At 40.9% G+C, this 27,061-nt stretch overlaps 1 protein-coding gene across 8 annotated transcripts in view; it reads right to left on the bottom strand.

The window, feature by feature from the left end:
• LOC106092016 (zinc finger protein 609) overlaps nucleotides 1–27,061 on the bottom strand; it is a 342,622-nt gene that overhangs the window by 156,054 nt on the left and 159,507 nt on the right. The gene's annotated exons all lie outside the window — the stretch shown is intronic.

Raw genomic sequence — 27,061 nt, 5'->3', positions numbered from 1 at the left:
TTTGATATGCTGCAATGCGATTAAAGATTGTTGTTGTTGTAGCAGTTTATTGTGTTTTATCTTTTGTCTGCTTGATTCTGTTGAGTGTCAAGACAAAGGAACTCTGCGACTAAGATGGGGTGCGTCTAAAGGGATCTGGGTCAAAGTCGAGTGGGTCGGGACATACATCTTGCACGTCGGCATCAATCCTTGCTCTGTAGGAGTTGAGGCGGCTGCATCTGCCCGAACGTAATTGAGCCAGAACTACTCTGCTTTGCCGGAGGAGGTCAATTTCTTCAGGTGCAATGGGAGGCGGTCGTTCTCCAAGGACTACATTCAGCCCGTAGCCAATTACCGCATCTGCTATCGTGTCTGCATGAATGTTGTCTAGACCTGCTTTATATGCGCCGCTCGATCTAGAGGTTCCCTCTTGTAGCGCTGAACCTCAAACTCGAGATCATGTTGATCTACCTTAAGGCTTCTGGGCGGTAGATATCTTTCCAAAAGATGATGATTTGGATGGTCTTTGTGATAACAGCCCAAAAGGTATTGCTTAGACAGCATGGCGCTGCATAACTTACGATAGACCGGCCAATTGCTTTGTACGTGATCAACAAGGTTTCTTCGTCTGCACCACAAGTGCTGCCAGCAAGTGACTTGAGAACCTTGTTTCTACTTTTGACTTTATCGCAAATTGCTGTGGCATGTGGGGAGAATGTGTAAGAGCTCTCAAATGTGACGCCAACTATTTTGGGACACTTGATGGTCGGAATCATTTTTCCATCGACCATTACAGTTGTAGTGAACAATGTGGCTGAAGATTTGGTGGCAGTTATCTTCAGATTTCTTGCAGAGAAATATGAGGCAAGCTCGTTGAGGTAGACGTTTAACCTATCGCAGATGTCATCAATGGGTTGGGGGCCTGATGCCATGATCGTACAATCGTCCGCGTATGATACGATCTCTATGTTGTCCGGAGGGGTGGAATGGAGGATAGGTAGATGTTGAACAGTGCCGGAGATATCACCCCACCTTGGGGAACTCCCTATATCACTCTACGGTGTTTCGACTGCTTATCCCTAAATTCCACAAATGACTGGCGACCAACAGATAATTCGCCCAGCGTTTCAAGCTTGGCTGGAGGGACGCGTTGGCGATGTCCTCAAATAATTTGGCATGGCTGACAGTGTCGAATACCTTCGATAGATCCAGAGCCACGAGGACTATCCTATCACATGGCCTGGGCTGATTGAAGCCACGGCAAATGTGTGCGGTTATGGCATGCAAAGCAGTTGTTGTACTATGCAGTCTTCGAAATCCATGATCGGCGAATGGAAATTCTCCTACCAGGCTCAGGAGGAGTAATGCCTCAAGCGTCTTTGCCACTGGTGAGAGAAGGGAGATCGGTCTGTACGACTCCCCCAAACTCGTGTCCTTTCCAGGCTTCAGTAGCGGGATCACTCTGTCCATTTGCCAGACATCGGGAACTATAGAGTGCTCAAAGACAGATTGAGGACAGCAGTAAGGTACTCAACTCCAGGTGAATCCAGATTCTTTAACATCAATTTGGAGAATCAGTCGGGGCCCAACGCCTTAGATGATTTGGCGCCACGGATGGCATTAGTAACTTCGCCCACGGTAAATTGTGATGGCTGTTCATCGGCTCGGAGACCACGAATACGGTGAATGGCTCTCCTCCTTGCCCTGTCACTCTCGGAATGCACAATAAATTGACGGTTGAACAACGTGGCTCATCTCTTCGGATCAGTCTCCGTTATTTCGCCAAAAGTGACTGAAGTCCTGTAATCCCGTCTACCGGGGTTCGATAGTGACTCAACAGTTTGCCTACACCGGTGCCTAAGTTACGTTGCTCCAAGTGTTCCAGCCACAAATTCTGCTTATGTTCGTTGACTACCCTGTTAATTTCCAGATTCAGCTCGCTGATTCTGAGGTTAGTGGGGTCCATACCACGAATCCCATCACGTTCGTCTGCGAGTACCACTGCTTGCGCCGGGAAATTGGGCCGCTCTTGGGGTATTCGACCGGCTGGTATAAAGCGAGCGGCTGCTGCGTTAATGATGTCTCGAAATTTCCTCTCGGCCACTAGCACATCCGAAGCGGCGATTGGTATACTCTCTGAAGCCAGCCCAATCGGCCTTCTTATAATTGATAAACGTCCGGCGCTCAGAGGTTTTGAAGTCGGGTGGTCGGTCGATGGTGAGAATTATGGGGAGGTGGTCTGACCCCAAAGAGATGACGGCTTCCCAGGACACGTCACTCAGGAGATCAGGGGATGCAATGGAAATGTCTGGCGAGCTGCTGGACCTCCTCGTAGTCCTAGTGGGGGCATCCTCATTCACCGTGCAAAACGTGGAGCTTTCAATCTGCTCTGCCGGCTATGCCCTGATCGTTACCTAGGGGAGAATGCCATGAAGTGTGATGCGCATTAAAGTCCCCTAGAACCAGACGAGAATGCCCAGATAGTAACCCGCTTATATCGGGGTTGTAAGCTTGGCTATTAATCGGGACACAGCTACCAACCGGCGGTATGTACACGTTGTATAGATCTATCTCGGCAGTGCCGGAACTGACTACTACACATAGTTCGACAACGAGGACGGAGAAGGCGACAACGACGACACTTGTGACCGACTGCTGGCTATGTTCGCAGGCCAGAGCAAGATCGGGAATGTACCAACTCCATCCACCGGTTTACCTCACCGACACTGACCGATGATGGAGGCGGTTCTGGCAAACCGAACAGGACCAGGGTCTGGGGTTTTTTCAATCCCGGCACGGACCAGAAGCGTGCGGGGAAGGCACTCCGGGATGTGCCTCTCCCATGACGAAAAAGACGAACACGTACACTGATGCGGCAGCCCTTGCCGATAAGGGTTCCATCGCGTCAATCCGGTGCGTACAACCGGCTGTCCTGGGATTGCAATTAAAGGTGTTTTTAACCCCTTTCCAAAGGTGTTTTTAGCCCCCTTCCAAAAAGGAGCAGAAAAAGCCTTTTTTTCAAAATAGTTCGTGCAGCTAAAATTTAGCTTTTTTGATTCAGGACACTTCGCTGAAGAACACTGAAAAGAAATTTGGGTGGCCCAAGTCAAACTTTTCGGACTATGCTGCAAATTTTAATTTTGACAGTTATTGCTTTATTTTTGCCTCTTATTTAAAAAAATGGTACTAACCATATGCTCATGTCTGAACACCTTGCGTTGACCAATGTGCTGTCACTTATGTCCTCTTTAAAGATGTTTTTGCATTTTGAAATCCCAATAAAAAATCCATTTTGTTTACATTAACAAAAATTTAAATTTTTGGGAAAAATATGTAGCATTCATTTGTTAAAAAAAGCTTTGTACAAAAACACCTATTAGTTGAAGTGGATCTCAAACAGAATTATTTTTTTTTTAATTCCTTCTTGTTTCAAGTGGTTTTAAAAGACTAGTAATTTCGTATTAATTTTCATTTTCCATTTTTGCAGTTTGTCCACCAGGGCAACATTGTGCGGGCCCTGAGTCTTCATGGGGGACCGTGACTTCCAAAAGGACGCCAATGCATCATGGATATGGTAGGAAGTATCGACCTAGAGAAAAAGAAGGACATTACCTAGCTCACAAAGGCGATGGTCTTCATCAAGGGATGGGGTAGCAAATTCGCAACGGAACGAATAGGGGGTTTTTTAGGCAAGCAAAACTAAGGTTTGGTCGCGGAGAAATGGGAGGTATTACACAGTGAGGAGAAGGAGGAAGGAACTCTCCTTGTGGTGGGCATTCATCAAGTCTCCGTGATAAGTTTGGCTAAGACGAAAGTCATGGCGTTCTATGACAATATCAAAACCTCAGGTAGCGCAGGCAAGTTCGACTCATTACAACCTAACGAACATGGACCCGACGTTGGATCAATCATCGACTCTGTCAAGATTCGGCAGACTAGCCTGGCAAAGATCCTAAAATTTAAATATCAGGCAGTGCAATGACAAGAAACTCAATGCAGCCTAGCGAAGAGGGAACCGACGAAGAGACCATAAACTCCCTCCCAAGGGGCCCACTTACTCAAGATTTAGAAGAATAGTATAAGCAGAGATCCTAATATTAAAACATCAGGCAGTGCAGAGAGAGGAAACTCAACACAGCCTAAAGAAAAGGGACCCGACGATGGAACCATTACCGACTCTCTCAAGATTAGGATAGGCAAAGATCCAAATATTGAATATAACATGAAGCAGACGATGAGACCATCACTCACTCCCAAGAAGCCCATTTACTGGAGGACTAATGATTGGGGTCATCCAAATAAACCTTCACCGCAGCGGGACGGATACACGCGCTATGATGGAGAAAATCAGCAATGTATTAAACAGGAGCCAAGGACGATGAGCAACAAAGTATCTGGACTGAAACTTGTCAACTACCAATTATTCTATGCTAACAGAACTCGGCCGAGGACCTGCGTTATTTATTTATTTATTTCATCAGCGTGTGACAGCTGGGTAAACCATACAAGTAAAATATTACATTACAATTTTAATATCGATTAAGTATAATCAAGAAGATTAAAAAAACAAAAAAACGGCAAAAATATCAACACAAGTATGCTCACATCCACCCACAAAGATAGGCAAAAGTCTATATAGTAAAGTAAACGCCAAACCCACAGTAATGGTTTCAGATTAAGCATGTCTGTATTCCAAAGACGAATAAAATAACGATAAACCCGCAGTAACGGTTTCAGCATTCACGCATAAGCGCTCAGTAGACGCACACGAATCCGCAATAATGGATTCAAGATGGAATCTGTACCGTTGTCAAACCCGCAGTAACGTACACAGATGGAACCAGCAATGCCGTCAAATCCGCAGTGACGGATTTTGTCCCAGACGCGATCCGGACACAGAAGCAGGAGCTGGCAGAAACAGGCTTCAATATAGGCAGAAACAATGGTCGTAGAAGAAAGCTTGAAAAGTCCAAAGCAAGGATTCGGATGAAATAATGAAGCAGGAACAAGGATGAGGCAGGAAAGGTGCGTATAAAGAGACAGATAGTGTGTAGCAGGATACAGCAGCACGTCAACTTAGCAAAGAAAAGCTTGAATCGGCAGGATGTTGAATAGCGTGTATAGTTGGCAACTCTTTTGTGTAAGTTAAGATAAAAAAATAAAATCTAATCCGCCAAGATAGCTCTTTTTATTATAGGCATTTGTCATAAAAATTTTAATCATATTTTTTTCCCATTGTTGTCAACGTCGAATACAACAATGCTGAGACAGGGAGACGGTGGAGCATACCTGGCATCACATTATCTGCCTCGTCGACACCGCCACACACGTCGGAGCTGTAACGGCTGTTAAGGAAGGCAAAACACACAGAAAATGAGGTACTTATAGGGTGCGATGCGAACTTTCACCATATTTCATGGGGTTATACCAACGCTAACAAGCGGGGCCCTGGCAGAATTCTTGAATACTAACGATCTAATAACAGTTAATATTGGAAACACCGCTACCTTTGTTAATAGTATTAGGGAGGAGGTTTAGATATAACAATATCTTCGGAAAATCTTATCGATGAGTTTCAGGATTGGAAGGTCTCCATTAGCCCTCCTACTCAAGCTTAACTAATACAATAACATTACCAGAGCGGCTAAAAAGTGCCTCCTGGAAGCTTGACTGCAAACAGGTCGATGCGTTAATGACGCCGCCAAGATGGAAAAGTTTCTCTCAAAATCCATTTCCAAACAGGGAGTGAGAGCAGAGACAATGGAGGACATGTTGAGGCTTTTGATAAAAACGCATTTTTCCCAGAATACGACGGGACTCACAGACACCAGAATTTTGGAATAATGAGCTTGATCGAAGGCTTATCATAGCAGAATTTATGGCAAAGAAGTCTTTAGGAGCTTCAAACCATTTAAGTCAGCCGCACCTTATGCAATATTTCTGACGTTACTACAAAAGGAGGCCGACTATCTGACGCCTCATCTTGCCGCTATTTTCCCAGCTCGCCTAGAACTTGCATATACCCCGAAAGCCATGCAGGAGGAAAAGGTGGGTTTTATGCCCAAGCCCGACAAGGCAAGTTATGTGACACCAAAGGCCTACAGACCTATATAGTAGATATGATGATAAAGAGTAGGACATCCAGGAAACTGCTCAAATACAAACAGCATGCCTATGTTACGGGAAGGTCAGTGAAGGCTGCCCCGCATGAGGTTGTGCATAAAATAGAAGAATCCTTCCATGCCAAGAAGTATACAGTGGCACTGAAACGAGCGTACCGAGAAGGCTCACAGATGTTGAACACTATGTATATGGGCCGTAGGCTCGAAAAGGGGATTGAATTGAAGAATAGTTGGAATAACTGAGGCGAATATTTAATTTCGCCTCAGTAATTTGGTGGACCGCAACGGAGAAAAAGTGCAACGCAAGGATAATACAACTGGTTTAGGGCACATGTCTTGGCATAGGCGGAGACTATTCTAGATATCCGATCCATAAACAAACAGATTAATTGTAAGACAGTCACTGCAGCTATGAAATTCAAGGTGATGGGAGAGTGAAAAGAGGATAGGATCAGTTCATACCATCGCAGTATAATCAAGGTATGGTATTGTCATCTAGAAGATCATGGTGCACACATGGATCAAAGCTAAAGAACAGAGTGGTGTGAAGGTCTACATTGAAAACCCAGGGACTAAAATATATTTTAGACTGTCTGACTATAATACGGTTCTGCAGGCGAATATCACGGAGTGCGCCTGTAGTGCTAACGCGAGGACGTCTAGTGTGAACTTTTTTGGAGACAGTAAACTGGCTATCAGTCTTGGAGTGAAATGAGATTAACGCCTTCTCTGAGTATGGCACGATCCACATTGTTAAGGTGACGGGCCATTGCGGAATGAAAGGGCAGATGAATTGGCAGTGAAGACCAGAGGACTGCCGTCAATAAATTTGGAGCTCTATTTCGAATTTATTTTAAATGGGCAATATAAGATCTTGGGAAAAGACCCCACAACAGGGCGATTTACGGCAAATAAGAGCTCTATGCCGAGTTTATTTTTCATCGGTGAAATAACTAATTGTTATTTGGCTCGTTTTAGTTCTGCCATTGACTCCAGAAGTAAATATAAAATGATTAGTGATTTGGGTATTGGCAATGTAAGGGTACGGCTTTCTCCCATGACGATGTAGATGAACTGAATGAAATGTTCATCAATATATCAATAGTTGGGGCAAATCTGTCTTTCTATGACTGACGATGGCTCAACACAGTGATATTGGTGACGGTAATTTTGCATTCCGATGCTTTACTCATGATGAGGCTCTTAATTGGTAAAGCCTAACGTCATTGGTCCTGATGGAGTGGATCCGAGGTATAATCCTTCCTCGATTATTTTCATATCTTACGTACTTCTTTAATTCTATTATCACATCTAGTACCTTTCCCACTTTTTGGAAACATTCTAAGGTTATTCCAGAACCTAACAGAAGATTCGACACATATCCATATTATGCTATCTTCTGTCCAAGGTATTCGAAAAGGACATACACGGACAAATTGCAGAGTATTTACGACTCGAATCGTTGCTGAGTGATAAGCAGTCTGTGTTCAGGGCTAATCATAGCTGTACTACGGCATTATTAGAGGTTTCAGAGTCAATTAGGAGCGGCATAGCCATCCTTGACTACACAAAGGACTTTGACACCGTGGATCACCATAACATGGCTTTTAATCTTAGACGGTTCTTCAATTTCTTTGCTACCTCCACAAGCCTGATAACGTCCAATTTGACTGGTAGATCACAATCGGTGTACGCGGGTGATTCGATATCTAGGTCTTTAATACTTCACAAAGGTGTGCCGCAAGCTTCAATTGTAGGCCCACTACTTTTCACAATGTATGCCAATGATCCTTTTCAATTACGTCATAGTCGCATGTATGCAGATGACGTACAGATCTTTTTGAGCAGTCATCTGAATGACATAGTCCAGCGCATACTTGAACTTAATGAGGGCCTTTCCAGTGTATGTGTATGGGCCGTGGCGAACGGTTTGTGCCTCAATCCCATCAAGTCTAAATACCTAGTAATAGATAGGAATAAGAGATTTGCCCTGCAGGATAATCAGATACTGCTAAATCGCGAGAAAGTGTCTTTGGGTTCCAGTGCCAAAAATCTTGGTGTAGTTTTTAATAGTTTGCTAAGCTGGTCAGACCATATCAATAGTATCGTTGGTCAGACATATGTCTCTCCCGGTTCCAGGTCTGTTGTACGGATGTGAGCTTTTCCGCATTGTGATACGGGGAGTCGGCGAAACTTACCGTAGCATACAACATCATAATACGTTGTGTTTATGGTTTAAGAAGGACTGAACATATCACACAATTTGCCATTTCACCTATGGTATCTGCTTCGATTCTCCTCTCAATATAAGAGTTTGGCAGTTCTTGTATAAGATAGTTGTCCAAAAAGAACCAAAGTATCTATTTCAGAGGATACAATTCGCAAGATCCTAAAGAGGTTGAAGAGTTATACCCTTAAGACGGAGAAGCTTGGTTTCGGAACGTCAATTCTTTACCGGTATTACGCGACTATAAAACACCCTACCATTTGATATACAGGTTACCAGCAACGTAAATAAATTAAAAAAAATATGCTACACAATTTTTTTCCTTTATTTGTGATCATAGTATACTATATTTCACAGTTATTTAATTTTTTCCTATCCTTTAATTATACAAATAATAATAATTCATTTCTTTCTATTTGCTTTTTTTCTTCTCTACTTGATTTGTTACTTATTTGTGTTATACCAGGAAGTAATTAACATTTTTCTATTTTTTTAATTCTGTTTTTTTCCTCTCTACGTTTTTACTACATTGTAATTTACCAAAATGCAATATAGTCAATGTAATTGATTGCCAAAAATGTAATTGAAACAAAATGTTGCCGAAATGTACTTTTTCAATATGTATATTTATTAGTTTTTATTTTTTGCTTGTGTTAGATTTGCAACTATAATTTTGAAACTGCACTATAATTTATAAGATATTTGACTTGTTGCGCAGAATTTAATAAATACACAAATACAAATAAAAAGGTCTTGTGAAACGACCTTATATGCATTTTTAGCAAGTATTTGGACTCAAGAAAAAACCAAATATGCAAACTTTTTCCGCTAGGCCGTAGAGGCCCAACAAGAGGCCGATTTCCGGCATATAAGAGCTCTGTGTAAGAGCTCTATGTCGAATTAATTTTTTATTGGCGAAATAATGTATTGTGAAAAGACCTTCTATTAATTTTAGGAAGTAAATGGACACAAGAAAAAAACAAATATTGTATATAAATTTATTTCGCTGGGCCGTTAGGGCCCGACACCAAGGCGATGTCTTGGATATAAGAAGTATAAGTGGGAGCCCTATGCCGAATTTATATTTTATTGGCAAAATAAGGTCTTGCGAAAAGACTTAATATGCGTTTCTAGGAAGTATATGGAAATTTTTTTCGCTAGCGCGTAGGGGCCCCACCCTTTTCCAAATTCGAAAATAGGATACCTTTTTCGGTATTTAACCAAATTTAGTAGTATACTGCGGTACTCTGCTGTTTGGTTTAAAACAAAAATTAACAAAAAAAAAAAAAAATTAAAAAATGCCGCCGCCCTTATCCGATAATACCTATCACACTGTGAACTCTGTACCACTGCGATAATAGATGGCAGATCAGTTGTATGTGTAGTATATACAATTTTTGATGGTTTCAGGCAAGCGGTTGTGGTGTAGAGAATGTGTGTCAACGGACTTGGATTCGAATCTTGGACGGGGAGAAATTATTTTTTTTTTCATTTATTTTATTCTTGTTTTAAGTGTCTTAGTCGAATGCAATTTTTAAAAATCACGTAATTATGTGTCTTAACAAATTTTAAATTTTATGTTTAAAAAATGCGTTACTACAGAAAGTAGCAGACTATCTGGCTCCCCACCTGGCCAATATTTTCACAGCATGCCTGGGACTTGTATATACTCCGACCCGGTCCTTAGAGATTGGAAAAACCATATGCTAACGAATAGGTGAATAAATTGTGTGTCCCATGTCATACATTTAAGGAAGAAAGTTGCACAATGCACGCCACAGGGGGGAGTTTTAGCGCTACTCCTTTGTGTGACCACCGTAATGACTTACTACGTACGCAATCCCATGGCAGCCGGATTGACCCGATGGAATCCTCATCGGCAAGGGCTGCCGCCTCAGTGTACGTGTTCGTCTTTTTTCGTCATGGGAGAGGCACATCCCGGAGTGCCTTCTCCGTACGCTTCCGGTCCGTGCCGGGATTGAAAAGAACCCCGGACCCTGGTTCTGTTCCGTTTGCCAGAACCGCCTTCATCATCGGTCGGTGTCGGTGAGGTGTAACCGGTGCTTGGAGTGGGTACATTTCCGTTCTTGCTCTGGCCTAACCTCGCTACGGGAGTATAGTCATACTGGCTATGTCGCTAGGTGCTGTGCGAACATAGCCAGCAGTGGGTCACAAGCGTCCCCGTCGTCGCCTTCGGCGTCCTCGTCGTCGGACTATGTGACCCCCCCGACCTCTCCCGTACGGCAATTTATGCAACGACAGCACCCTAGCCCTACTATTGCCAGGCCAGTGCCGGGAAGTGTATCGTTCTTGCAGTTAAACTGCAACGGACTGCGTGGCAAGATTGATGAAATCGTAGATTTTATGAGTCGGAAGAGCATATCGGTCGCAGCGATCCAGGAGACAAAACTGACCAACACCTGCAGCTTGCACAGTTGTCACGGTTACAATGTGCTACGTAAGGATCGCTCAAGGAATGGAGGTGGGGGATTGGCCTTCGTTATACACCATTCCGTGCAGTATAGACCTATCTCGCCTGCGCTTGACGCTAGTGACCCATACATGGAATGTATGGGGGTAGCAGTCAGGTCTGGTACTGCCGAGATAGAGATATACAACGTGTATATACCGCCGGTTGGTAGCTGTATCCCGACTAATGGCCAGGCTTGCAACCCCAACATAAGTGGGTTGCTATCTGGCCATAGTCGTCTGGTTCTGGGGGATTTTAATGCACATCACACGTCATGGCATTCTCCCCTAGGTAACGACCAGCGTGGCATAGCTTTGGCAGAGCAGATAGATAGCTCCACGTTTTGCACGGTGAATGAGGATGCCCCCACTAGGATTACGAGGAGGTGCAGCAGCTCGAAAGACATTTCCATTGCATCCCCTGATCTCCTGAGTGACGTATCCTGGCAAGCCGTCATCTCTTTGGGGTCAGACCACCTCCCCATAATTCTCACCATCGACCGACCGCCCGACTTCATAACCTCTGAGCGCCGGACGTTCATCAATTATAAGAAGGCCGATTGGACTGGTTTCAGAAAGTATACCAATCGCCGTTTCAATGAACTGCCACCCCCCTCTGATGTGCTTATGGCCGAGAGGAAATTCCGAGACATCATCAACGCAGCAGCCGCTCGCTTTATACCAGCCGGTCGAATACCACAAGTGCGACCCAATGGGATTCGTGCTATGGACCCCGCTAACCCCAAACCAGCGAGCTGAATCTGGAAATAAACAGGGTAGTCAACGAACATAAGCGGAATTTGTGGCTGGAACACTTGGAGCAATGTAACTTAGGCACCGGTGCAGGCAAACTGTGGGCCACTGTTAAGTCTCTCTCGGTAGACGGGACCTCAGTCACTTTTGGCGAGTTAACCGTGACTGATCCGAAGAGATGCGACAGGTTGTTCAACCGTCAATTAATTGTGCATCCCGAGAGAGACAGGGCAAGAAGGAGAGCCATTCGCCGTATTCGTGGTCTCCGAGCCGATGAACAGCCATTACAATTTACCGTGGGCGAAGTTACGAATGTCATCCGTGGCGCCAAATCTTCCAAGGCGTTGGGCCCCGACGGAATCTCTACATTGATGCTGAAGAATCTGGATTCACCTGGAGTTGAGTACCTTACCACTGTCCTTAACCTGTCATTGAACATTCTTATAGTTCCCGATGTCTGGAAAATGGGCAGAGTGATCCCGCTACTGAAGCCTGGAAAAGACCCGAGTTTGGGGGAGTCGTACAGACCGATCTCCCTTCTCTCACCAGTGGCAAAGACGCTTGAGGCATTACTCCTCCCGAGCCTCGTAGGAGAATTTCCATTCGCCGAGCATCAACATGGATTTCGGAGACTGCACAGCACAACAACAGCTTTGCATGCCATAACCGCACACATTTGCCGTGGCTTCAATCAGCCCAGGCCATGTGATAGGATAGTCCTCGTGGCTCTGGACCTATCGAAGGTATTCGACACTGTCAGCCATGCCAAGTTATTTGAGGACATCGCCAACACGTCCCTCCAGCCAGGCCTTAAACGATGGGTCGCGAATTATCTGTGTGGCCGCCAGTCATTTGTGGAATTTAGGGATAAGAAGCCAAAACACCGTAGAGTGAAACAGGGAGTTCCTCAAGGTGGGGTGATATCTCCGGCTCTGTTTAACCTCTACCTATCCTCCATCCCACCTCCTCCAGACGGCATAGAGATCGTATCATATGCGGACGATTGTACGATCATGGCATCAGGCCCCCCACCCATTGATGACATCTACGATAGGTTGAACGTCTACCTCAACGAGCTTGCCTCTTATTTCGCTGCAAGAAGTCTGAAGATATCCGCCACCAAATCTTCAGCCACACTGTTCATTACAAATACGCGTGAGGTGAATACTGAGCTGAATGTGATGGTCGATGGAGAAATGATTCCGACCATCAAGTGTCCCAAAATACTCGGCGTCACATTTGACAGCTCCTACACTTTCTTCCCACATCTGCAATAAAGTCAAAAGTAGAAACAAGGTCCTCAAGTCACTCGCTGGCAGCACTTGGGTGCAGACAAAGAAACCTTGTTGACCACGTACAAAGCAATTGGCCGGTCTGTGGTAAGTTATGCAGCGCCAGTGTGGTCACGTCAACTTTGTAACACGCAGTGGAATAATATTCAGATCTGTCAGAATGCCGCCCTCCGAACTGCGACGGGCTGTCTCCTCAGTTCTCACGTGGACCACCTCCATCATGAGACAAAGATCCTACCAGTGCGAAGACATAACTACATGCTGTCTAAGCAATACCTTTTGGGCTGTTATCGCAGAAATCATCCAAATCATTATATTGTGGATAGATACCCACCGCCCACAAGCCTTAAGGTAGATCTACACGATCTAGAGCGTGAGGTTCAGCGCTACAAGAGAGAACCTCTAGATCAAGCGGCATATCAAGCGGGTCTGAACAACATTCATGCAGACACGGTAGCAGACGCGTTAATTGGCTACCGGGTGAATGTAGTCCTTGGAGAACGACCGCCACCCATTGCACCCGAAGAAATCGACCTCCCCCGGCAAACCAGAGCAGTTCTAGGATTGATGCCGACGTGCAAGATGTATGTCCTGATTGTAATCAAGCAGACGAAAGATAGAACACAATAAACTGCTACAACAACAACAACAACAACTACGTACGCTAACTGAAGAGAGAGTTGAATACGGCTGCTACGCAGTCGATGTTATAATACTTTTTTGGGGTATGGATCCGAACCAGCTATCCAGAAGGGTCGAAAGGATCTTGCATATGCCATATGACTGGGCTAGACTCATGGGTCTCAATGTTAACCCAGAGAAGACTGAAATATGCCTGTTCACGAGGAAGATGAAAGTGGGCCAATTTGACGCACCACTTTTCCTCAATAAGACGATTTCGATATCTGACAAGGTCAAATACTTAGGAGTGATCTTGGACAGGAAACTGAATTGAAAGTGTCACATTCAGGAGTGTACTAAAAAGGCTCACAGATGTGGGGAACTATGTTGACTGGCCGCAGGCTCGAAATGGGGCTTGAATCCGAGGATAGTCCACTGGCTCTACAGGAGCGTGATTACTTACGCCTCAGTAGTTTGGTGGACTGCTATGGAGAAAAAGTGCAACGTTAGGACCATACAACAAGCTCAGAGATCACGTTGTCGTTTCATAGGCGGAGCGATGAGATTCTCGCCCACTAGGGCACTGGAGACTATTCTAGATATCCGACTCATTGACATAGAGAATAAGTGTGAGGCAGCTACTGCGGCTATGAGACTTAAGGCGATGGGAGAATGGATTGGAGATGGAAGTAGTTCATACCTTGAGGTCGAGTTCGAGGCACTGCTGCCAGCGGCACTGTCTTGGATAGACGGAACCCTAGTATTGCCATCTGGAAGATCATGTTACACGGATGGATCAGTGTCGAATGTGAACATCTTTACGGACGGACGGTAAGGTCACGAACAGTCTTGCAGTGTTAGAAGGAGATTATCGCCTTCTCTGAGTGGCAGAATGCGCACCTTTTGGTGCCGGGCCATAACGGAGTAAGGGGGAATGAAAGGGTAGAGGATTTGGAAGTGAAGGCCAGAGGACTGTCATCAATAAACTTGGAAAAATTTTAAGAAGGAGGTCAGTATAGCTATTGGTATCATAACGGGACACATAGGACTACGAACTCACTTATGTAAAATTGGTAAGGCAAATGATAGCATATGTATGCGGGGAAGATGATGAGACGTTGGAGCGTTTCCTTTGTCATTGACCGGCTTCACGTCTAATAGATACAGGCACCTAGGTGGGGACACAATACCAAACATGAACCAACTTAGGGGCGTGGCATGGAAAACAATTAAGTATTTTGTAAGTAGCACGGAATTTAAAGCGCACAACAAGCCTATTACTGGCTGTGGTGTATGTCCATAGTAGCATGGGACCGCACCCATTTTTCAATCTAACCTATGTTAAAACAATTAAAAGCGTGCTAAGTTCGGCCGGGCCGAATCTTTTATACCCTCCACCATGGATCGCGTTTGTCGAGTTCTTTTCCCGGCATCTCTTCTTAGGCAAAACGGGATATAAGAAAAGATTTACTCTGCTATTAGAGCGATATCAAGATATGGTCCGGTTTGGACCACAATTAAATTATATGTTGGAGACCTGTGTAAAATGTCAGCCAATTCGAATAAGAATTGCGTCCTTTGGGGGCTCAATAAGTAAAATAGAGAGATCGATTTATATGGGAGCTGTATCGGGCTATAGACCGATTCAGACCATAATAAACACGTATGTTGATAATCTTGAGAGAATCCGTCGTACAAAATTTCAGGCAAATCGGATAATAATTGCGACCTCTAGAGGCTCAAGAAGTCAAGATCACAGGTCGGTTTATATCGCAGCTATATCTGGTTATGAACTGATTTGAACTTTATTTGACACAGTTGTTGGAAGTAAGAATAAAATACGCCATGCAAAATTTCAGCCAATACGCCATGCAAAATTTCAGCAATTGCGCCCTCTAGAAGCTCAAGAAATCAAGGCCCAAGATCGGTTTATATGGCAGCTATATCAGGTTATTGACCTATTTGAACCATACTTGGCACAGTTGTTGGATATCATAACAAAATACGTCGTGCCAAATTTCATCCAAATCGGATAAGAATTGCGCACTCTAGAGGCTTAAGAAATCAAGACCCAAGATCGGTTTATATGGCAGCTATATCAAAACATGGACCGATATGGCACATTTACAATACCAACCGACCTACACTAATAAGAAGTATTTATGCAAAATTTCAAGCGGCTAGCTTTATTCCTTCGGAAGTTAGCGTGCTTTCGACAGACAGACGGACGGACATGGCTAGATCGACATAAAATGTCGCGACGATCAAGAATATATATACTTTATGGGGTCTCAGACGAATATTTCGAGTAGTTATAAACAGAATGACGAAGTTAGTATACCCCCCATCTTATGGTGGAGGGTATAAAAATTGATTACAAATATCATTGAATAGAAAATATTTGTGGAATTTTTATATAAAATAAAATTTAAAATTATTCAAAGATTATTAAACAGAAAATGTTTGTAGAATTTTTATATAAACGGAAATTTAAAATTTTAAAGACAAGAAAACTTGTGAATTTTGCAAATATTTTTTGCCTGGGGCACTTAAAAAAATGGAAAAAAAATTTCGCCTGACGTGGGATTCTAATTCAGACCACATTGCTCGCAGTCCCGGCTCTATCCACTACACCACATCACAAGACGTGATAACAGTTGCCAAATCAACAAAATTTATGAAAAATGAAGGAAAATGAAACAAAATAAAACAAAAAATAAATTAAATAAATAAATAAATTAACATAAAATAAATTTCAATGAATTAAAATAATTTTAAAGAAAATAGTATAAACAAAGTAAAATAAATTGAAAGAAAATAAAATAAATTTAAATAGCTTTATGTAAATAAATTTAAATGAAATAACAAATAGTAACAAATATGCCAACTGAGAACGGTCACCCGACCATGAATTTGTTCATCTCGGCATTTTGAAAAATTGTTCAGACTGTGGTCCGATTTTCGAAATTCTGTTTTTTCTGAATAGTGCTCAAAAATCCCTACTCTGCTTGAGGTATACAATATCTCCACAGCTTTCGGAGATATTCGAATTGTAAATGTTAGTTTTTAAATGTTGGCCGAGTTTGGCTTAGTATTTTGCAATTTACGAAGGCATTTGTGGTTAGATTTTCATTTTGATGCGTTATTTATTTTTTTTTTGGCGTGTAGCAAAATACACCAGTCTGATCCAAATTTCAGCTCAATTTTTTTACTTCGTATGTTCCTTCAAACCATGCAAAGGGTTTTTTTGCATCAAACAATATTTGGAGACTCCTCAGCAAATATCTGAGGAGCCTCCTCAACAATTTGGTAGCAAAGCAGACAAAGACTGTTGACGACGGCCGCATAACAATAATTTTTTGTTTGTGTTTTGTTTCTCATTTAGATATATCATATCCCGAAAATGCATTTCATTGAAATTTGAAATACCGATACATAAATAATAAAGAAAAGAGAAAAACCAGAAAGAACTCGAGCTTGAGTTAAAAACAACAATAACGAATAAATAAGATAGTTAAAAATAATCAACATAACTGTTTGGAAGTCAAAAAATGTGAGAGTGTGATTCTTTTAGTTTTTTTTTTAATTAACAGAAGTATTTTCATAGATTAGTCTTTAAGAAAAAAAATTGCTTAAATCTATGATTTTTTCTTTCTGCAATCACCCATCGATTCAATGCGTAAAAGAAAAAAACCATTGAATCCTAATATAAACGCAGTTCCATCTAATATTGAAATTCCAATCAATCAATTCCAATGGACCAGTTTAGTCGCCGACTACATGAGACTTAATACTCTGCCGCTTTACGGCCTATTGACTCCATCGAACACAGCTGCTTCATCAAATGCTCCTAGTGCCTCTGCCTTACCGTCTGGAGCAACAACATTCTACACTCCACAAGCTACACCCAAACTACCAACTACGACTCCTAAACCACTAAAAGTTGCCCCGAATAAGAAAGCGATTTTTGTAGCGAAATTCGCTGCTGAAACTTCCACTGATGACATGTTATTTTATATAAAATCAAAGATTGACATTGATGTCGAATTGAGTGTTTACAAATTTAAGTACCATGAAAGGCGTAGCAAAGCTTCTTTCCGAATCATTGTTCCAGAAGACATTTTTGAAGTCGTTATAAAACCGGATTTTTTGCCCGCTAAGGCATTTATCCGAGAATATATCTTTAAGGATACGCCTCGATCTGATGTTGTTTACCTCCCAACTAATTCTAACTCTGAAATTATGCCAAAAAACTGAATTTATCATTTGCTGCTGATTACATATCTCTAATATATCAAATATATCGTCTCAACCAAAAGACACATTGATTACCCTTGGTGATTTTAATCTTCCTCAAATTAACTGGATTCATTCGTCCGATACCAAATGGCATTTCTGATGAATCGGCATATTATTAAATTTTGATCTTTTTCAAATTAATTACATAAAAAATTCATTTTTTAAATTACTCGATCTTGTTTTCGTTAATCAAACATCTGAGCTATGTTTAAGTTCTAATGATCCGGTTGTAAGTCCTGAGGATAGATATCATCTGACACTCAAAATACTTATACCCTATCCCACTCTTAAAGTTAAAAGAGATGTAGCAATTGAAAAAGTGTACTGTTTTGCTAAAACTGATTACATCAAACTGAACTCACTACTCTCATCTATTTATTGGAATGAAATTTTCAGATCTAAAGATATCAATGAAATGATTTCAACTTTTTATACTGTGCTACTTTACTTTATTTCTCAATCTGTTCATAAAACTACTTTTTGCAACGCATCTGGTCCTCTATGGAATACAACCAATCTTTCTAGGCTGAAGAACAAGAAGAATTAATTATATAAAAGGTTTAAACGCTCAGGGTCGACGTCTGATGCGAATATAATAAAGAAAACAAATTGGCGTATAGTAGTTATTTGAATAAAATCAAATCCTAAATCCTTCTACAAATTTGTGAATTCAAAGCGCCGTTGTAATAGTTTACCGAACTTTCTTAGATATAAAGCTAAAGTAGCTGATAACGATTCAGGCATTGTCGACATCTTTGCTGACTTTTTTAGCACTACCTACTCAGATAATTTATGATTTATGTGGAACATATCTATACACAATCAACAATTCAGATTTTATAGACGTGTCTGAAATTGCCGAAAACATAGTACTTGAAAATTTAAGGTCACTGAAGATAACTTTTAATCCCGGTCAAGATGGAATTCCATCGAACATTTTAAAGCATTGCGGTCTCGAACTTTCGTATCCCCTTTGTACACTTTTCAACAGTTCATTAAAGCATGGATATCTGCCGGAATTGTGGAAGAAATCTTATATAAGACCGTTATTTAAAGCCGGAAATCGCAATGAGGTATCTAATTACAGGGGCATTTCAATTTTGAATGCTATTCCGAAGCTATTAGTGAAAATTCTGACTGACACTATTTCACATCAAGTCTCTTCTATATTGTCTCCCTACCAACATGGGATCCGGAAATCGAAATCGACGATAATAAATATTTTAGATTTTACTTGCTTGGTCAACGATTGCTTTAGGGAACGCTACCAAACGGATACAAAATATACCGATTTTAGTAAAGCATTTGATAAAGTCAACCACAACCTTCTGTTAAGAATAATAGATCTTATTGGTTTCAGTCCATCTTTACTAAAATGGATCAGATCATATCTGACTGGACGTACTCAAAGAGTTAAATTTGGTACTGCAATTTCCAAATCAATTGTTGTCTCTTCAGGTGTTCCACAGGGTAGTCACCTTGGCCCTGTGCTGTTTTGTTTGTTCATAAACGACCTACCTTTTACTTTAAAGCACTCGAATATTTTGATGTATGCAGATGAAGTAAAGATCTTCAGATCAACGAGAGACTCTGATGAACAGTGTTATCTTCAATATGTCCTTGATACTCTTTACGAATGGTACAACCAGAGCTTTATGCAACTTTTTCCAAATGCAAACACATATCATTTTCAAGAAAAACCTCTTTTAAAACTAGCTACTTTTTGGGTTCCAATCAACTTGAAGTAGTCTATAGCTTTAAAGACCTTGGATTTCTTCTAGATCAACGCTTAAACTTCCGTCAACACATCTCAATGGTTGTAAACAAAGCACCATGCTAAACATTACGTTTTTGACCAAATTAATTCATGGCCAAATAGATTCCTGCTTTATTTTGAGTCGATTTTTCTTTAAGATATTTTGATCCTTTGAAAATTTCTTATTATAAAACCAACTATGCCAATAATGATCCTTTTCGACACCTATGTTATCAATTTAATCAACTGAAAGATTTAATAGATCTATTTGAGAATCGAGAAAGTTTAATAAGGAATATTATATTATTTTTAAATTCTTAGGTTAATACATTTGTAAATATATTGTTACCAGCTGGCCCGGGCCCGCTCCGCTGCGCCTTCTTTTACTTTATATGGAACAAAAGTTTCCTTGGAATATTTTTTTTCGACAAAAAAAGATCTTTTAGTGAAATACTATGCTACGAAAATAGTGTATCGCTTGACTAACAGTTTAACGTCCGCTAGACAGTTGGCTCCTAATGTTGATATTAGATACGTGGTCTACTCTCAAATACCTTTAATTTGAGCCCCATATTTCCATAGTCGGCAAACATGACCGGATTGGGGGGGTGTTTTGGGGGATGGGAGGCCACTCAGTGAGTTGGCCTTGAAAATATATATCGAATATTAAAAACCCTCTTACTTGAGCCTCATATTACAATAGTCGAAAAAACTTACTATTTGTGTGGTGTTGTGGGGGAGGGGTGGCCCCATAGACACTTTTCCCGTATATTGATATCAAATTCGTGCTTTACTCCCAAAGACCTTTCATTTGAGCCCCATATTGCTATGGTCGTAAATTTGTCCTCTTTGGGGATGTTTTTGGGGAGAAGCGGCCCCCAATATTGGATATCAGATTTGTATTCTACATTCAAATACCTTTTATTTAAGCCCCATATTCCTATGGTCAGTAAATAAGTCCTGTTTGGGGGGTGTTTTGAGGAAGGAGTGGACCCCCAGAAACGTGGTCCCACATTTGGATATCAGATTTGTATTCTACTCGCAAATACCTTTCAGTTGAGTCCCATATTGCCATGGTCGGTAAATATGTCCGATTTAGGGGTGTTTTGGGGCTTGGGTTGGTCCCTTTAGCACTTGGTCCGACAATTGAATATCAGATACGTCTTATCCTAAATATCTTTCATTCAAGTCCCATATTGTCGTGATTGATCTAAATATACGTTTGATAGGTTTTAGGGTTGGGGCAGCCCCCCTAGGTACCCCATCCGAAATTTGGATACCAAAATTTTATTTTTAGGGTGCTATATGGGAGCACACAAAAAAATTAGGGGAAGGGGGAGAGCCTCCCCTTCAGATATCAAAAAATGTAGTACCCTATTTTCCCATCCGAAATTTGGATACCAAAATTTTATTTTTAGGGTGCTATATGGGAGCACACAAAAAAATTAGGGGAAGGGGGAGAGCCTCCCCTTCAGATATCAAAAAATGTAGTACCCTATTTTCACCACGGGGTCGTTATGTACCATCTGTGAAAATTTCAAAAAAATCGGTATATAGATTTAAATAAAAAAAAGACTATATTGTGGATGCGTTTTAATTGAAGTTTGAAGAAGATGTGTCAACTTATAAGGTTGCTATATCGTCGGTCTAATGTTATTTTGTTTCATAAGCCATGCTAAGGAATAGGTGGATAAATTGTATGTCCTATGTCATGGCATAAATATAAGGAAGAAAGTGGCACAATGCACGCCACAGGGGGGAATTTTATCGCTACTCCTTTGTGTGACCACCATAAATGACTTACTACGGACGCTGACTGAAGAGGGATTTGAACCCAACTGCTACGCAGTCGACGTTTTAATACTTCTTTGGGGTATGGATCCGAACCAGCTATGTAGAAGGGCCGAAAGGGTCTTGCATATGGCATATGACTGGGCTAGACCCAGAGGTTTTAATGTTAACCCAGAGAAGACTGAAATATGCCTGTTCACGAGGAAGACGAAGGTGGGCCAATTTAACGCACCTCGTTTCCTCAATAAGACGATTTCAATATCTGACAAGGTTAAATACTTAGGTGTGATCTTACTGACTTACGCCTCAGCAGTAGGACCACGCCCACTAGGGCACTGGAGACTATTCTAGATATCCGATCTATTGACATACAGATTAAGTGCGAGGCAGCCACTGCGGCTATGAGACTTAAGGCGATGGGAGAATGGATTGAGGGTGGGAGCAGCTCACACCATCGCGGTATAATCGAGGTGACGATAGGAAACCTGGAAGGAAGGGAAGAGGTTTCCGATCGGATACCTGAGATGAACCTTGAAGTCGAGTGCTAGGCACTGCTGCCATCGGCACAGTCTTGGATTGACGGAACCCTTGTATTGTCATCTGGAAGATCATGTTACGCGGATGGATCAAAGCTAGAGGACAGAGCGGGCCTGGGGGTTTACATTGAGAACCCAGGGACTGAGATCTGTTTTAGACTGCCTGACCATAATACGGTCCTGCTGGCGGAGAAAGGAAGCAAGAAGGAGGTCAGTATAGCTATTGGTATCATAACGGGACACATAGGACTACGAGCACACTTATGTAAAATCGGTCCGGCATTGCCCGGCTTTCGCATCTAACAGATACCGGTATTTAGTTGGATACACAATTCCAGACAAGAACCAACTTTAGAGAGTGGTATTGAAAACAATTAAGGATTTTGTAAGTAGCACGGAATTCCTAACTAAATTTCTTTTTTAGAGGTTACTTTATAGTTTTTAGAGCGCACAAAAACCGATTACTGGCTTAAGTGTATTCCCATAGTGGCATGGGCGGATTAATATCTGCACCCTCTTTTCAACCTTACCTAGTTATTAGTTTGATGAAAGTCACCAACACAATTAACGTACAAATCGTTTATAATGCGGACTATCATTATAAACGATTTGTACGTAAATTCACACATGTAAATCGGATCCAGTAAAGGAGAAAGCACCGACACTCGTGTTAATTCAGTCGAAAGAATTAAACGGGTTGTTGAATGAAACAATTTAGTTCCTCAAATCCAAAAAACCAATAAAAGTTTTGCAAAGATTAGGCACTTTACCTTAAAGCAACTTGTAAAATAGCCCTAATGGCATATAGTTTCGCAGGAGGACGACGGGACGATTTTAAATATTTTTACTAATATTTTGGCCAAAATTGGCGACATCACGCTTAATGAATTTAGCTTTGAGTTCTTTTTTTGTTTGCGAATGTTTATCCCGATCTGTATTATAGTAAAATGAATCAAAAATAGGACAGGAGAATATTTTAATTTTTTTTTCTCTTTAGAGAAAATTTAATTAAAATTTTTTCTTTAGAGAAAATTTAATTAAAATTTTGTCTTTAGAGAAAATTTAATTAAAATTTTGTCTTTAGAGAAAATTTAATTAAAATTTTGTCTTTAAAGAAATTTTAATTAAAATTTTGTCTTTAGAGAAAATTTAATTAAAATTTAGTCTTTTAAGAAAATTTAATAAAAATTTTGTCCTTAGATAAAAATTCCCTTAAACTAGGGTTTGAAGAAATTTCCTTGAAAATATTTTTGGAGATTCATTTATTAAGTTTTTTTCAAAACAAAAATTTATCAAAAAAAAATTAAAAAAAAATCAATGTATTTTGACATTAGATTTTTTCTAATGTTCCTTGAATTTTATTAAAATATGTCTTTGGTTATTTAGTATTAGTGTATTTATGGTCTTAGTGAAAATAAATGAAAACGAACTCAAGCCCTTCACGCTTAACCTTCTAGTGGTCTTCTAGCCATTGAAAATCAAGAAATCTGAATGCCTTAGTCAAATTTTTATGAGGATTTATTGAAGTATAATCAGAAAAAAATTGCTACATTTGTTATCAATGAATACAACATTTGTTATCAATGATTATATTTAGAATGAGATTGATCCGGTAAATGAAGTCATATCGCCCATCATTTGAACAACACAGAATAAACCGATTGTTAATCCCGGGGCTGTGACCATTCCAAAACTATGTGGGTTTATCTAGACTTGTAGAGGTCTACTGCTTTGCTTTCATTGGCTAGAACAGACGTATCAGTCATTGTGTCCGTCATGACAGGTCACTGTGTAATCGGAAAACATGCTGGCAGACTGAAGGTTGGCAGCAACGACTTTTGCAGAAGCTGTGAGGACATCAAAGAAGAAGAAACTATAGAACACCTTCTGCGTGTGTCCCTTACTAGCAGTCAGAAGGAGTTCCACATTAGGTTCTGATTTCTTTGAAAACCTGTCTGGTTTTGCGGGTGTGAACGTTCGCAAGTTGTTAGGCTTTTTAAAGCGATCTGGATGGTTCAACGGTAAGAATTAGAAAGCATCTTCCTACTTTTGTTCCTGTGGTACCACAATGTACGAAAACGTCTAAGTGTGTCTAATGGCAGACTACCATTTAAACCTAACCTAACCATACTAGTGACAACCACTTCTGGCGCCATGTTGTCCGTTGAAGAATTTCCCGGGAAATGTGTATCAACGACTATTTCTAGTGTTCCCTCACTTGACATTGTCCATACATTCTCTTATTTCAGAATAATAAACACCGTAATAGGTCTCGAGGACGGAATCTTCCTTAGCCTATAGGCCTCAGATGTATCCTCTACGGAGATGCAGAATTCCTTCCTTAGACCAACAAGCTCTAGGGTTCACCATGGGGGTCGCTGTTTTCCCCTTGGCTTGGCAGTAGGACATGCTGACACAAGCGAGTCATTCAGCCCCTTCATGATCCGCCTGACCGTTTTGTCCATTATGTTCCTTTTCTGGTCTAGAAGGGATAGACGTGCAAAATTTGTGCCTAGATTTATCCCAATCTACTTTTCTTCTGTTTAGCCGTGGGACCACTTCTGAAGTATTTTCAAAGAAGCTGTGGTCATCCAACACTTCCCAGTCGCATATTCTTGTGCTTATATCTTCCGTTACAAAGGTAATATCTGGTACCTCCTGCCTGTTCTTGGTAATAAAGGTCGGTTTATCCCCTTTATTACAAATTGTCAGATTGCGACTTATAATATAGGTAGAGTTAGATTTCTTCTTTATTTACAAGATATTTCAGTTTTTCAGTTTAGTTTTACATATATTCTCTTAAAAATATGTTATTGTAAAAAAGAAGAATAGGTATAGAGACATTGGTTGTAATAACCGTCCGTCAAATTTGATTATTTAAGTTCAGAAGATACATTTAGTTATAATCCTTTATAAGAAAATTTCTATATTTTAAAGCTGGTTCCAAATATTTAACAAGTTAAATCCAGTCGCTATCAGCAACGCTATTCAGTATATTTATCATTTCAGTTTGCGTCAATAATTGTATTTGAAAGTGTTGGGCCCTGAATTCTCTTAACGCTGGACAAAATCCCAAAAAATGGTATAGGTTTTTTTTCTTTTTTCGCTTTGAATTTTGTAGAGTTCAGAATTATTAAACCACATCTTGCCTTGAATATCCAGCTTATTTGCTTCAACTTAAAAGAATCAGTAAAATAATATTTTGCTTTCGTACAATCTACGGAGGCCACCGTAGCGCAGAGGTTAGCATGTCCGCATATGACGATGAACGCCTGTGTGAGAACATCAGAAAAAAATTTTCAGCGGTGGTTATCTCCTCTTAATGCTTTCGACATTTGTGGGGTACTGTACCATTCGGCCCCTTCGAGGCCCCTTATCAAATTTTTCGGTGGTGGTTAACCTCTCTTAATGCTGTCGAAATTTGTCGGGTACTGTACCATTCGGTATGGCAGCGCAGCCATGTGTAAACTTATCCACAAAGAGGTGTCGCATTGCGCCCCGCCGTTCGAACTCGACTTTAAAAAGGAGGCCCCTTATCAAATTTTTCAGCGGTGGTTATTTCCTCTTAATGCTGTCGACATTTGTGGGGTACTGTACCATTCGGTATGGCAGCACAGCCATGTGTAAACTTCTCCACAAAGAGGTGTCGCATTGCGGCCCGCCCTTCGGACTCAACTTTAAAAAGGAGGCCCCTTATCATTGAGCTTAAACTTGAATCGGACAGCACTTAAGTAAAAGTTTGCCCCTATTACTTAATGGAATCTTCATGAGCAAAATTTGCAATTTTATAATCTAAATATTTGTACACCCTGGAAAGACGTTGCGATTTACTAAGTTACTCTCACGTTTTGGGCCAATGCTTTCAGATCTCTAACCCAAAATACATTTCCTGGAGCATTATCATTGCTGGTCTTCATATTGAAATAAAACTTTTGATATATTCTAAGTGGAGTCCCAGAGTATACGAATGACTATTTTCAATAACGGTTTCCAGCATAGTTTGTTGTTAAACTTAGTAGGGTTAAAACCTTCTTCAAAAAATATCGCTCTAAATTGTCCACTTCCTCGAATAGGAAGTAGCTCCATACTTGAGCTTCATATGATTATATTGTACGGCATACTGCTTGATACACTTTTCATTTCATTTGTAGGTTAATTTCCTTGCTTCCAACTAGGTTTGCCCAAGTGGCGTTTATTGCAGTTTTTGATTGTCTTGTTCTGTTTTCCACATGTTTACAAAATTTCATGTTAGGAGTAAGAGTAACACCCAAATAGTTGTACTCATTAGTGATCCTGATCGGGCTTTCGTTATAGGTCGATTGTTCGTTGCTACCTAACCGACCTCTATTTCTGAATACCATAATCTCCGATTTATCCATATTTACTGTAATTCCACATATCGCAGTAACATTCAAGTTTTTTAATCATGGCATGCATAGTACTGATATCATCTGCGATGATTGCTACGATGATTGCATATAATATTGTAGAAGCCGAATGTTTTGGCTATGGATATAGATGCCCCCTTCTAAGTACTCATGAAAATCATTAACATACACGCCAAAGAGGATTGAGGAGAGCAAACAACCCTGTTTTACGCCACATTTAGATTCAACGTAATCGGAAATTTCTTCATCAGCCCAAATGGCATATTGTGTGGTATTGTACATATTTTCTTTTAATTTTGCGAACTTATATTACACATTTATAAATTCGAGTCTTCAAAGAAGACATCAGTTTGCGTTTTTTTTTTCTTTCGTAGACTGACAATTGAAGCCAAGTTGTAGATATTATCTACTGTAGAATATCCCTTTCTGAAATCTGTCCGGTATTCTGTCAGGATATTATGGTAGTCTATAAATACGATATTCTCCCGTTTAGAATTTCCTTCATTATTTTTGCTAGACAGTTCATAAAAGCTGTCTTATGTCCCCCCTCTTATATATGGCGAATATAATAGAATTTGAGAATTTTTGCCAATCTCACCAGTGTTTAAGATGTTATTATAGTTTCTTAAACCGAGAATCACTACCTGAAGGCCACCCTAGCGCAGAGCTTAACATGTCCACCTATGACGCTCAACGCCTGGGTTCTAATCCTGACGAGAATACCAGAAAAAATTGTCTGTGGTGGTTATGCCCTCCTAATGCTGGCGCCATGAGTGAGTTATTGTACCACTTGGTACGGCAGTCATGTACAAACTTCTCCATAAAGAG

Source organism: Stomoxys calcitrans, chromosome 5 (assembly GCF_963082655.1).
Source record: "Stomoxys calcitrans chromosome 5, idStoCalc2.1, whole genome shotgun sequence".
In the NCBI taxonomy this organism is placed as follows: Eukaryota; Metazoa; Arthropoda; class Insecta; order Diptera; family Muscidae; genus Stomoxys; species Stomoxys calcitrans.
Note: the sequence above shows the minus strand (reverse complement) of the source record. Positions and strands in the feature narration are given on the sequence as shown.